The sequence below is a fragment of the Pan paniscus genome, chromosome 8 (genome assembly GCF_029289425.2).
Source record: "Pan paniscus chromosome 8, NHGRI_mPanPan1-v2.0_pri, whole genome shotgun sequence".
Lineage (NCBI taxonomy): Eukaryota > Metazoa > Chordata > Mammalia > Primates > Hominidae > Pan > Pan paniscus.
In genome coordinates, this window is record NC_073257.2 from 22940265 (window position 1) to 22954736 (window position 14472).

General features: G+C 40.2%; 1 long non-coding RNA gene across 1 annotated transcript in view; it reads right to left on the reverse strand.

The window, feature by feature from the left end:
- Positions 1-11124: 11124 nt before the first annotated feature.
- LOC103783194 (uncharacterized) overlaps positions 11125-14472 on the reverse strand; it is a 45762-nt gene continuing 42414 nt past the window's right edge. Inside the window, exon 3 of the long non-coding RNA XR_608746.4 lies at positions 11125-14443. This is a non-coding gene — a long non-coding RNA (uncharacterized LOC103783194). The remainder of the gene's footprint in view (positions 14444-14472) is intronic.

Genomic DNA, 14472 nt, shown 5'->3' on the forward strand with positions numbered 1-14472 from the left:
CCCACTGCAGAGCTGATTGCTTGCTTACTGGTAGGGACGAAGTTCCACACATTGGGTCACAGAAGACATCTGTGTAGATTGCTGTTGAGTAAGAGAATTAACAAATCAATTTGAATATGTGTTTCCTCCCCACACACGCACACGTATGTTTATTGCGGCACTATTCACAATAGCAAAGACTTGGAACCAACCCAAATGTCCAACAATGATAGACTGGATTAAGAAAATGTGGCACATATACACCATGGAATACTATGCAGCCATAAAAATAATGAGTTCGTGTCCTTTGTAGGGACATGGATGAAGCTGGAAACCATCATTCTCAGCAAACTATCCCAAGGACAAAAAACCAAACACCGCATGTTCTCACTCATAGGTGGGAATTGAACAATGAGAGCACATGGACACAGGAAGGGGGACATCACACACCAGGGCCTGTTGTGGGGTGGGGGGAGGGGGGAGGCATAGCATTAGGTGTTATACCTAATGTTAAATGACGAGTTAATAGGTGCAGCACACCAACATGGCACATGTATACATATGTAACAAACCTGCACATTGTGCACATGTACCCTAAAACTTAAAGTATAACAAAAAAAAAAAAAAAGAATCTGTGATCTGAGGCTCAATGGAAACATAAGGTTTTACTTTGTCCCTTAATAGACTAGTGGTGACTTTTTTTTTTTGAGACAGGGTCTTGCTCTGTCACCCTGGCTGAAGTGCAGTGGCGTGATCTTGGCTCACTGCAACCTCCACTTCCTGGGTTCAAGTGATTCTCCTGCCTCAGCCTCCTGAGTAGCTGGGATTATTCTTATAGGAAAAATGATTGAGTCACTGACAACACAACAAAACCATTTTATCTGTTTTTATTTGTGTCACAACAAACTAGCTGAATTATCTATGGTTATCTTTGCTAATCGGGACCAACGGTAAAGCCTTAACTTTCACTCTAGGTCCTATCTTAAGGAGCCTAATTTGAATGCCAAGACAGTTTACACATTGGCCTCTTTCTTCCTCTCTTGAAAATACAGTGCAATCACTGATATCAAGAATCAAGATCATATTTTCCAACCCCTCTGTTAGAACATATGACCTGATAACGATATTTTGTTCCATATAAGGCTGCCTGGAGATAGTCTAACAAAGTCAATGTATATACCAACATATTGGAGTTTCGTGATATCTCAATCTTCAATGGACTAATAAGATTGGATACTTGAATTAAAGCCTATCTGAAATTCTAGAGTAAATTGTCATTCTATGTGTGCAATCTAATCACTAACAACAATCCTACAATATTAAGTCATTCTATGTGAATGAACTCAGAGCCCATATAGTAACTTACAGATAAAAATGCATATTACCGGAACCCAATGACCAGTATATCTATAAACACTAGTAGCAGAAAATAAGTGCTTTGATGTTGTTCATACTACATATTCCTTGCAAGTAGTTCTACATTTCTTCAAATACTAAGTCTGTGCTCATCATTTTTAGTGTGTATATTATGTAGACTATAACTTAGCATTTACGACCTCTACTTTGCTTTATTTCAGATAGGAGGAGCATTACAAGTTCAAATGTAAAACTGTTATATATTGCGAATGAAATATTGTGCCTGGTTAGAAATTAAATTTACACAATATTAACTTTAGCTATGTTCTGTGTTAGTTGGTTTCACTCTAGTATTCAGAGGCACCAAGTTCATTCTGCATGTAATTTCAGGTCAACGCAGACTGTTTAATTAACAACTAGTTGAACTAGTAGAATTGCAGAGCAATTTCACTCTGACAGTTTTAACAACTATAATATCTCATACAGAGTTGCCTCACAGAAATGGTAACTGATAGTGTCTGGCTCAGCCTCGTGCCCAATGCAAAAAGGGCAACTAGCCTTCCAGCTTGCACTTACCTTCAATGACGGGGCCTCACCACCTGATGAGGTTGTGCATTTTATGATTTGACAGCTCTAGATTTTAGACATCCTGTATAGTTTAAATATTTAAAGTTTAGCATATTTCTTTGCAATTTACTCTTATGGCAGAAATAAAATAATCTATTAAAACAATAAAAACTATTTAAGCTAGGCACCATGGCTCATGCCTGCCGTGCCAGTGCTTAGGAGGTCAAGATGAGAGGATGCTTGAGCCCAGGAGTTCAACGATGCAGTGAGCTATGATTGCACCACTGCATTCCAGCCTGGGTGACAGAGCAAGACCTCATCTCTCAAAAATATATATATTAACTTACTGTACATGTAGAGTAAATGGATATGGGAGAATGTAGGCTATATCAACAGAGGTTAACATCTGTGTCTGGTCGAGAAAGACAAGGTAGTGATAACCACTCCCAATATTAAAACCAGTAGGCACTTCCCTTTCTACTCTATTTCAAGGGTTCATGCTTAAATCGCAACACTTTCAACCTTAAATATCATGTATTTGACCCTGAATACTCAATTGTTTTTTTCCACTACTTTATAGATAACTGAATTGCCTCACCCTGCATCTTTGTCCTCAGTTTGGTGACATAACCTCGTTTTTGGATTTGCTTTTACTTCAAGATTAAAATTTGCAATTCTTGACACTCCAATGTGTCTTGGTTTTCATTGGCCCAACTCCTGATTCTGCATGAGCAACTCAAAAGCTTTTATTGCCTATTTATACATGTAATCTATTAGTGCCTGTGGATACAGAGTACAGCTTGAAGGAAATATTCAGCCCATTTGCGGGGCAACAAGAGGGATACACGGGTAAAATCAGCTACATGAGTCATGGCCAAAGATGAATGATGGTGGACAGTCTACTCTCACTGCTTTCAATTAAATTTTCTCCTTAAGTGAGCACACTTTCAATTGGAATTATGTAGAAGAAAAAAGTGGTGTATATGGAAGGTGATGTGTGCTTCTCATGCTAATTAGATGCCCTCAATATTTCTTAGCTGAAACTACAGTTTCAGAAATAAAGATCAAGCACACACCACCTCCCAACAAGTCCCACTGAGGAATGCGTGGACCTGAAGCAGGTAGGAGTCTCAGGAGATCATTATCTGGCTGGATGTGCTTTAAGAAGAATGTCTGTGGCAGAGATCTAAGGAGTTCACAAAATTCAAAGGAAAGCATTTGGATCTCTAGTCAAAAAATTTTGACAAATCCTGCAAGGTGCAGAGGCAAGAATTACAAAGGTCCCATTTCTCAGCTTCACCTGCCCAGCCCCCTACAGAACTCCCATTGGTTTCAAAGACATTCCAGGCTTGGATCAGCTCTGTGGGCTATGGACCAGCTCTGTGGGGCATGGACCAGCTCTGTGGGGCTTGGATCAGCTCTGTGGGGCATGGACCAGCTCTGTGGGGCATGGACCAGCTCTGTGGGGCTTGGATCAGCTCTGTGGGGTATGGACCAGCTCTGTGGGGCACGGATCAGCTCTGTGGGGTATGGACCAGCTCTGTGGGGTATGGACCAGCTCTGTGGGGCACGGGTCAGCTCTGTGGGGCTTGGATCAGCAGTGTGGGGCATGGATCAGCTCTGTGGGTTATGGACCAGCTCTGTGGGGTATGGACCAGCTCTGTGGGGCATGGATCAGCTCTGTGGGGCTTGGATCAGCAGTGTGGGGCATGGATCAGCTCTGTGGGGTATGGACCAGCTCTGTGTGGCACGGATCAGCTCTGTAGGGCTTGGATCAGCAGTGTGGGGCATGGATCAACTCTGTGGGGTATGGACCAGCTCTGTGGGGTATGGACCAGCTCTGTGGGGCTTGCATCAGCTCTGTGGGGCTTGGACCAGCTCTGTGGGGCTTGGACCAGCTCTGTGGGGCGTGGACCAGCTCTGTGGGGCGTGGACCAGCTCTGTGGGGCGTGGACCAGCTCTGTGGGGCATGGACCAGCTCTATGGGGCATGGATCAGCTCTGTGGGGCTTGGATCAGCTCTGGGCGTGGATCAGCTCTGTGGGGCTTGCCTCAGCTCTGTGGGGCATGGATCAGCTCTGTGGGGCATGGATCAGCTCTGTGGGGCTTGGACCAGCTTTGTGGGGCATGGACCAGCTTTGTGGGGCATGGACCAGCTCTGTGGGTTATGGATCAGCTCTGTGGGGTATGGATCAGCTCTGTGGGGCTTGCATCAGCTCTGTGGGGCTTGGACCAGCTCTGTGGGGTATGGACCAGCTCTGTGGGGTATGGATCAGCTCTGTGGGGTATGGACCAGCTCTGTGGGGCATGGATCAGCTCTGTGGGGTATGGACCAGCTCTGTGGGGCATGGACCAGCTCTGTGGGGCTTGGATCAGCTCTGTGGGGTATGGACCAGCTCTGTGGGGTATGGATCAGCTCTGTGGGGTATGGACCAGCTCTGTGGGGCATGGATCAGCTCTGTGGGGTATGGACCAGCTCTGTGGGGCATGGATGAGCTCTGTGGGGCATGGACCAGCTCTGTGGGGTGTGGATCAGCTCTGTGGGGCATGGATCAGCTCTGTGGGGCGTGGATCAGCTCTGTGGGGCTTGGATCAGCTCTGTGGGGCTTGGACCAGCTCTGTGGGGCATGGATCAGCTCTGTGGGGCATGGATCAGCCAGGCGAGGAATGGACCAGACACAGGAAGAGAGAAGGGCTGAACAAGGAAACAAAGTTCTATGGAAGAATTTTAGGACAAAAGATCACTCCTTTTATTAAGATAATAGTTTTAATAACAATACAATACCAAAATTGGAAATAACCTGAGATTTTAAGTGAATTATCAAACAATCATAAATAGACAGCTGATAGAATTCTGCAGGTAAGATCATTAAATCCTTCAAGTAATTTCAAAATTGTATTCCTCTTTGATGAAAAAAACTTATTTTTAATTTTATTTTACTTGAAGTTCCAGGATGCACGTGCAAGATGTACAGGTGTGTTGCACAGGTACATGGAGCACTCCTTTCTTCATGCCGACAGGAGTGCTAATGCACTGATGGAGGCATCCAACATATTTATGAAACACGTTCGTCAGACATACTATGTCATAAAAGATGGGTATATATGATTATGTAGCACAGACAAGCAAGATGGGCGTTTTTCATAAAATATTTACACTGAGGAAAACATGTAGAAGCAGGGTATTAGTGAATGCCACCATAAATCCATTTAAAAATGGATGTTTCTTATCAATTCACCACTGATGACTATTTTTCATCACAGAGACCATAGTGAGAGATACCTCATTATCCAAATCCATTTAGAGCATAAAAGAGCATCGAGAATATGCGGTGTTTGGTTTTTTGTTCTTGCGATAGTTTACTGAGAATGATGATTTCCAATTTCATCCATGTCCCTACAAAGGACATGAACTCATCATTTTTATGGCTGCATAGTATTCCATGGTGTTTCATAGGTGGGAATTGAACAATGAGATCACATGGACACAGGAAGGGGAATATCACACTCTGGGGACTGTGGTAGGGTGGGGGTGGGGGGGAGGGATAGCATTGGGAGATATACCTAATGCTAGATGATGAGTTAGTGGGTGCAGCGCACCAGCATGGCACATGTATACATATGTAACTAACCTGCACAATGTGCACATGTACCCTAAAACTTAAAGTATAATAAAAAAAAAAAGAGCATAGAGAAAAAGACTGACTTTCCTGGGGGTGGAGGTAATATGTATTTACAAGAAGACTTTGGAGAATAGACATATCTTTCCTCTGTAAGTCCCAGTTATTAACTCTTCCCATTTAGATATTGGATTATGTGGCATTCTTATGGACACTTTGGCATAGGAATCTAATTTTCTTTATGTGGACACTCATTTATCCCAAATGCTTATTAAATGACTTTTCTCTAATAATACACAATATTCACTCTCACATTAAGCCCCTGCCTATGCTTGGGTTCTCTACTGAGTGTCATTTTTTTGTTTGTTTGTTTTTTGTTTTGTTTTGTTTTCTGTTTACCTAGGTCTATGATAATACCAAGTTATCTTAGTTGCTACAGATAAAAAAAAAAATTGCTACATAGTAGTAACCCTCACGCACACATTTCTGTTTTTCAAAATTGGCCTGTATTTGCTTTGTCAAGCAAATTTGGGATCAGGTGGTTAAATCCTACTGAAACTGTTAATTTTGACTTAAAATATATTTAAATTATAGAACAACTTGGAGTGAATTTACGTCTTTAGTTGTCTCATCCATTAATACATTATCAGAGGAAAATTTCCAAAGACTCTAAACAGCAAATTTTCTCAGCTACCAGTGTCTGCACCAGAACGCCTAGGTGTTGATGACTATTCCTGCTCCCATCGGAAGCCAGTCTTGTGCTTCCTGCACCCAGTTGCCATCTCTTTTTACCTTGACAGGAACATCTCTCTATTCAACCTAAGAAACCTGATTTTTAAAAGAAAAAAAGAACATCTAACAATTTCTGTACTGTTCTTTTGCATCAGTTTTTCATTTCTATCAGACTATTCCCATCAGCACAGAAATATGATGCTATTTCTGCCATCTTAAAATATACTTATCTTGACTTTATTTATTTTTCCAGCTACCATTCCAGTTCTGTATTTCCCTAGGCCCACAAAATTATCCAAAGCATTGTTTTTACTCCACTTCCTCTCCTTCTAATCGTCTCTAAATGCCTTTGGATCAGCTTTTCTCACCACTTCACTAATACTGCTCTTGTCAATATGACCAATGACCTCCACATTGAAAAATCAAATTGCAGATTTATTTCTCTGGGAAATGATCCAATCCACCTAAGTTTCAAAGGTATTGGTATATAATTAAGTATTATGTAATCTTACAGCCTTCTCAGTGTTTCTAACATATAGAGGAAATGATTATGCCTTTGGTTTCCACCTTGTACTTTTTGGAGTTCTTTTTTTAGAGGGTAGAGAAGGATTCTTTTCATTGTGTTTTGTCTTCCTTTCTTTTCAAAGAACCAACTTAAGTTTCTATTCAATTCTCAATTTTCATATGTGCCAGATTATTCCCATCAGTATACAGATATAGTTCTATTTCTACCATTTTTGATCCATTTAATTTTATGAGGCCAGTGGAACTCTCCTAGATGGTATAGCATACTGCCTTCCTGACTAGTCATTGACTGCCTCCTTGACTTGAGTGTTGGCAGCTAACAGTTTTCAGCTGGGTCCCTCCATGGGCATTTCTAGTGGCCTAAGAGAGCTACAATCTCTCCAAGGTCATACCAACCCAGGGCAAACTTGTACAAAGGCTGGGCTGTTCAGGATATAAATGCCCATCCCTCTGGCCTCACAGACAATGCCGAGGGGTCGTCCAGGCTCAAGGACTTCTTCAGATCATCCGTGGCCTCTGTTGCGCTATAACACAATGAAACTTTCTTCACTCCCCTAGAGAAGTTGTTTGCCTGCAAGCAAATCTGTCTCAGTCTTTTTCTCAGGAAACCTAATCTAAAGCAATCTTGATACCAAAGCCTGAAAATGGCATTACAAAAAGTATCTCAAGTCATTATCTTTCATGGGCATGGGTACAAAAATCCTAACAAGACAGAAAATATATTCTGGCAATATGTAATGGGGATAACCCATCTTGACCAACGTAGGCTTATTTCAAGCAGTTATTTAATGTTTGAAAATCAATCCTTGTAATTTACCACATTCAAACACAAAAATATCATTTCAATGTATAAGAAAAGGCATTGATTAAAATTTAACATTTAGTTAAGCCAAAACCTCTTGGCAAACCAGCAAAAACCTAAAGTCTTTAATCTGATGGAGAGAATCTATGAAGTTCTGTAGGAAACATAGTATTAGTAATGGAATATTGAAGAAATTTCCCTGTTTGTGAATGAGAAAAAGATGATGTTTCTCCTAGTTTTATTCATTTTTATCCTCTAGGTCCCAGCAAGTGCAAGAAGATAAGAGAAATAGAAGAGTGGTAAAAGGGGGGAATATAATACATTTTGCAGCCAGACATGGTGACTCACACACCTGTAATTCCAGCACTTTGGGAGGCTGAGGTAGGAGGATCTCTTGAGCCCAGGAATTCCAGACTAGCCTGGACAACACAGGGAGACCCTGTCTCTAACTGTACACATAAATACATTAAATGACTTTTCCCTGATCATATACAATATTCACTCTCACATGAAATCCCTGTATATGCTTGAGTTCTCTACTGAGGGTCATTTTTTTCTATTTCTGCATGTGCTAATATATATGCACACATACATATGTATTTTGTAAATTATAAATTTTACATGTAAAAACTACAAATGGAATATTGGGATTAATGAGTAAAATTGGCAAGGTTATTAGATATAAGGCCAATATATAAGAACTAACTATAGTTTTATATACCAACAACACAAAACTTTTTAAAGATACTATGTATAATAGCTCCAGAAAAATCAAACAAGCACAAAATAGTGGCAAGAATTTTCCACTAAAATTACAAAACATTACTAAGAACAGTTAAGATCTAAATAATCTCCAGTAAATGTTTGTGGATTGGAAGTCTCAATATCTCAAATTCTTTACAAATTGATTTATAGATTCTACGCAATTCTAATCAGTCCTCCATTATTCTAATCTCTCTTTATGCAGAAATTGATAAGCTTACTCTAAAATTTATGTAGATGTACACAGAGCTAAGAATAGCTAAGATAATCTCAAAAGATAAATCCGAAAGTTTCTTACTAACACCAGTAGTTACTTTTAAAGTTCAGTCAATAAGGCAGTCTACAACTGGTGCAAGTTCAGATACATAACAAATGGAACAAAACAGAATTCGTAAGATGACATATATATATCTATACACACACATACACACACACACACACACACACACACACGCATAGTCAACTGACCTATTGCAGAGTTTGCACCACAATGTAGTAGGAAAAGGATAATCTTTGCAATAAATGGTTATGGGTTAGCCAAATATCAAGGAAAAATCGTGAGCCCTACATCCTATTATACAAAAATATCAATTAGATGGACATGCATCTAAGTGAGACATTTAAATTCCAGAAGAAAATCAGGGAGAACCTCTTCATGATCCTGATACAGGCAAATTTTTGCAGTCAAGTCACACACAGCATTAGCCATGGAGGAAAACATTGGGGAAATTGAACTTTATTAAAATTAAGAGCTTCTGTCCATCAAAAGACAACAGAGTGTGTAAGACGGCAAACTGGAGTGAGGCAGTCGATCCTCCTCATTGCATATTCTGAACTTGTGAATTCACCTACTTGCTAAAATTTATTTGTAATCCCAAAATCAGTACAGCACTTTCAGTCATTCACAGACTCATGCAGAGCAGCAAAATATTTGAGTCGCCCAACACACACATTTCCATGTGAGGTTGAACAGGATGTCATATGATGCTCTGCCTTCTGTCGGCTCTTGTTCTGTAAGCAAGTGCCCTTTGTGTGATATATTTAGTGCTACATCTTTTGTATTCTGGGGCTTTTTATTGGATATTTTGCTGTTGTAAATGACCAAGTGTAGTACTGTCTATGGTTCCTAAGCTCTAGAGGGTTGTGATGTGACTTACAGAGAAAGTACACGTTTTGGATAAGCTTCCTTTAGGCATCAGTTGTGCCATTAGCAGTGATTTCTATATTAATGAATCAACAATGCATATCAAGTTAGGTGTCTTGAAACAGAAAACGAGGTTATGCGTTGATCAGTTGACAAAAAAGGTGACCAGAGGCTTATAGTAATCTAACCCTGTATTTCCATGCAGAAAAATGGTTCTGTATTTGCTAGTGTTCATGGTAACTTGATGGACCATAACTACCACACATCATGAGAATCAACCATACTTGCAATATGTACACTTTATAGAGGACTCATATCCAAATATTTTAAAGAACTCTTACAAAACAATGAGAAAATGAGACAATCCTACATAAACATGGGCCAAATATTAAACAGCTACTTCACAGAAAGGAAAATCCAAATAGCCAGTGAACTGATGGGATGGTAGACTTTGATATTTGTCTCATCTCTGTTCTGTCTCTCAATGTTGCTCACAAAAATCATAATCTACAATTTGGATAAGATATCTTTAACTTTCAATCTGGCAAGCTCCCAATGCAAATATATTCTTGTTGTAGTAGTTTTCCCCTACAAACAAGGGAGAGGCTATGCCTGATAAAGTGTCAACTGTTATGATAGAATAAACATACAGCTACAATTATCTAAAGTTAATCAAATATCACAAGGCCATATTTTAATTATCAAGCTATAAAAAAGTTTGAGACTAATGTTTGCGATGCACATAATAACTAGATGTATAGGGTTTTAATAGAGGGTGTTGGCGTTTTCTGGGAAAATAATAATGATAACATTAAAATCTTGTGGAAACAAATAAACTGAAAGATTTTAAGATTTTAAGACTGAGTGATTCCACTCAGACAACTTTTGTTAGGATCTCTTTGGATCTGCTATTTGTCTTCCACCGCTGTGGCTTTGCTCATGCATTTGCCTGCGTGCTACCACCCACTGCAATACTGACCGTTATTTCTGCTAAGCTAAAAGTATTGCCACTCCTTTAAAGTTTGTTCTGGTTTCTCCTCTAGGAGTAATCCCTTTTGCTTCTGAGCTCCCACTGTACTGTCCAGACTTTCAGCCCTTTCTGCTCTGCTATGTATTCATTTGTGTATATTCTATCTTCCACACTAGATTACAAATTCTGCCCAGGGTACAAACAATGCACACTACCTATTTAAATCCTCTTAGTATCTACCTCTCACAGTGACTTCAAATTTGAGCTGTGTTTAATAAATCATGAATTTAAAGAAAATCTGATATGGTTTGGTGGTGTCCCCACCCAATCTTATCTTAAATTGTAGCTCCCATAGTCCCCATGTGTCATAGGAGGGACCTGGTAGGAGGTAATTGAATCATGGGGGCGGGTCTTTCCAATGCTGTTCTCGTGATGTGAATAAGTCTCATGAGATCAGAAGGTTTTATAAAAGGCAGTTCCCCTGCACAGGCTCTCTTGCCTGCTGCCATGTAAGATGTGGTTTTGCTCCTCCTTCACCTCTTACCGTGATTGGGAGGCCTCTCCAGCCATGTGGAACTGTGAGTCCATTGAACCTCTTTTTCTTTATAAATTATGCAGTCTCAGTTATTTCTTCATAGCAGTAGGAAAATTGACTAATACAACAAATACTTGCTCTATAAAATCAGTTTTAATCATCATTCTCTAGAGAATGAAAAATAACCAGAAGAAAGTAGAGAATAAGTAGGATAAAAATAAAACTCCAGCAGAAGAAAATACGTAAAGCAAAACTGACAAAAGCACTTAAAGACAATGTGTGATCAGGTAAAGAAAAGTCCCTTTACTTCCACATTCAGTTCTTCCCATCTCACCTATGTTTCTGGTTTTCTTTGTTTGGTTTTCGCCTTTCACTCTACCTGTCTACCAAATTCAGCTTTCCCTACCTCTTGCCACCCAGCTGGTTTGGGCTGATGCCAGGCTAGAGCTCATCCTTATCACAGCAGTAGCTGGACCTCTGGCTACCCCACTTCTTATCACTTGCCCCCTGCCATAAAGCTTAGTGCAACATTAACTCCAAAGTACCCTACCAGCGTGCTCAGAGACAACAGAAATGTTCTGGCTACCTTCAAGGAGGCAGTCTTTCTTTTTAATTTTGACAGCCAATTGAAAAACGATTCTGGGTACCACATTACTACCTGACAAAAATATGTCTAACTTAGAAAAGTCAGTTGATCATTTACTTCTAAGATCAATCTCTGAAAAAATAATTGGGCATTCAGAGCAATCAGAGTCAAATTTCTTCTGCTTGTCCCCACAGATTAACACTTTAATTTTAGGCATCTATCAAAAAATACATTTTTGGAGGCTTTAGATTTTGAACTGGATGGATCATTGGTCTGCTAGAATACAGAAAATGTTTAAAAACTATAGCACCTGATGGAGTCCCTAAGGCAAAAGGGTGATTGTGGGTGATGCTTTAAGCAATATTTTTACCCCTCAATCTTGGGAGAATCCTTTGTCCCATGCTCTAGAGACACCTGTTTCATCGTGGCAACAGCTAGAAATACGGTACCCTGTGTCTGCACCACATCGCTTCGTGGACCCTGTGGGTCCCAGGAGAGACTAGTTAGAGCCTCTTGCTGCAAACAAAGGAAACATCAAAGGAGATGACAGAACAGAGAGGGTGAATGAATTCATGGAGACATCCAAATTACTTCAGGCCCAAGGCCTTGGAAAAAACATTCGGCCTTACCTAAACAATGCCATAAGTGGATAAAGTATCCAACTGATTAAAGATTCATCATTATCACCATAATTCCTACATCATCAAAAGCCCGGAGTGGATAGCTGCAGAGCCAGGGCCCAGTGGCTGGCTCAGAGGAGAAGCAGGAAGAGACACACACCGAGCATTCCTCCCAGCAGCCCAGATTTGCACCTCTGATTGCCTCCTGGGAGGTAGTCTCAGATTGTCCCTGGAGTGCAAAGATGTAAACTTTTAACTGAAAAGGTCCAAAATGAACTTATTTTCACCTACAAAGAGGTTCTTGACCTCTTATTTCATTCCTTTCCTTGTTAGTGGCACCAACGTACATCAAGGTAGGACTTGAGAATGGCTCTAGACACTTCCCTGTCCCCACCCTCAGGTCTGTAAATACTCACCAGATTCTTCAGGCTGTGTTAGCTAAACATGTCTTTAACTCCCAGCTGCCTCCATCTTAGTCATGTCTTAGTCATCCTCTAATTCATTTTCCATGTTTTAACTCATAATAATGTCTGTTGCTAACTTACCCAAACCATCGCATAACTTCCCATCAGCCCTAGGATAAAATCCAGATCCTGTAATAAAATAAGCTAAAGTCTATCATCTGAGTCTAAGCATTACTTCCTGCTGATCTTCACTATTTTATCTTTTATGCTGTATTGGTGCTAAACTACTTCCATTTCCCTACATGGATCACATAGTGCATATTCCAGTCCTTTCTTTTTACTTGCTTTCCTTCCACTTGAAATATAATTTCCCTTCCTTTCTTTTCCACTGCCCCTGCCTAAGGAACTTCAACTCAGCCCTGAGCCTAGCACAGGTGACACCCCGCTAAGGGATGCCCTGAACCCTGTATCTTCTTGCCTTGCTACCTGTTACCTTGGTCATTCTTTCTTGTTACACATAGTCTGCTGTGCTTGGATTGTGTGCCTGTCTCTTCACCTGTATATGAAATTATTTACTAGAAGCCAGGGACCAAGTTGTCTTCTATTTATCACCAGTGCCTCACAGTCCCTGGCCTGTGGTAGGCACAAAATAAATATTTTAAGCTGAGTGGAGTCGAAGTGAATGACAATCCGGTTGCTGAGGCAGTGCATGAAATAAAAAAATTCAAATGCAAAGTGCCAAATGAGAGCTTAGTGACTCAAAAGAGAGAACAATTACTCTGGGCTAGGGAGGGTTGGATGAGGCAGAATATTCGATAGAATCAGCGTTGTGTTGCACGGGCTTTTATGTTCCTTTCAGTCTCCACAGAGCTACAGTAAATGGAGGAAGTGGTTGATTTGAAAGTTTCAGGGTGGGAACAGCAGGCCTCTCTTCTGGTGCGTAATGTGTCCCTTAAAGCACATGAAAAGTCAAGCATGGAACAGGCTTTTATATGAATAAACAAAATAATTAATATCCCTGGCCAAGGTATTTTTATTTAGTTTATCAGTATCCAGAGTTAATACAAAGAAAGTAAGTAGGTTCTCTTTTTGCATTGCTAAACCATAAGGGTCTACCAAAATAACTTTTGCTGGGCTCCAGCGTCAGCCTGTAAGACAGGTGGCCACTTCTATCCATAGAGCATTAAGAGACACCTTTCTGGCAGTTTTGGAAAAGCACTATGTCCCTGTTCCCAGACTTCAAGGTTTAAGTAATATTCAGTTCCAATTTCAGAGCATCCTACTAAAAAATAATTTTTTTAATTAAAAAAGGTACACATTTATGGTATATAACTGCTTTCAAATATTTAATCATTGGAAATGGCTAAATTGAGCCATTAACATATGCATTACCTCATATGCTTATTTTTTGTGGTGAGAATATTCAAATCTTAGTGATTTTCAAGAATACAATACAGTGTTATTAACTATAGTCACCATGTTGTGCAATAGATCTCTTAAATCTTATTTTTTCTAACTGAAATTTTATATTATTTCACCGACACCTCCCCACCTCTCCCTCCAGCCTACTGCTAGTCCCTGGTAACCATTATTCTGCTCTCTGATGAGTTCAACTGTTACAGATTCTACATATAAGTGAGCTCATGAGGCATTTGTCGTTTTGTGCTTGGTTTATTCTACTCAGCACAGTATCTCCCAGCTTCATCCTTGTCAAGAATGACAGAATTGACCACATGCAGTGGCTCACATCAATAATTCTAACACTTTAGGAGGCTGAGGCAGGAGGATCACTTGAGCTCAGGAGTTCCAGACCAACCTTGGCAACATAGGGAGATCTTGCTTCTGTAAAAAATAAAAAACAAAACCATTAG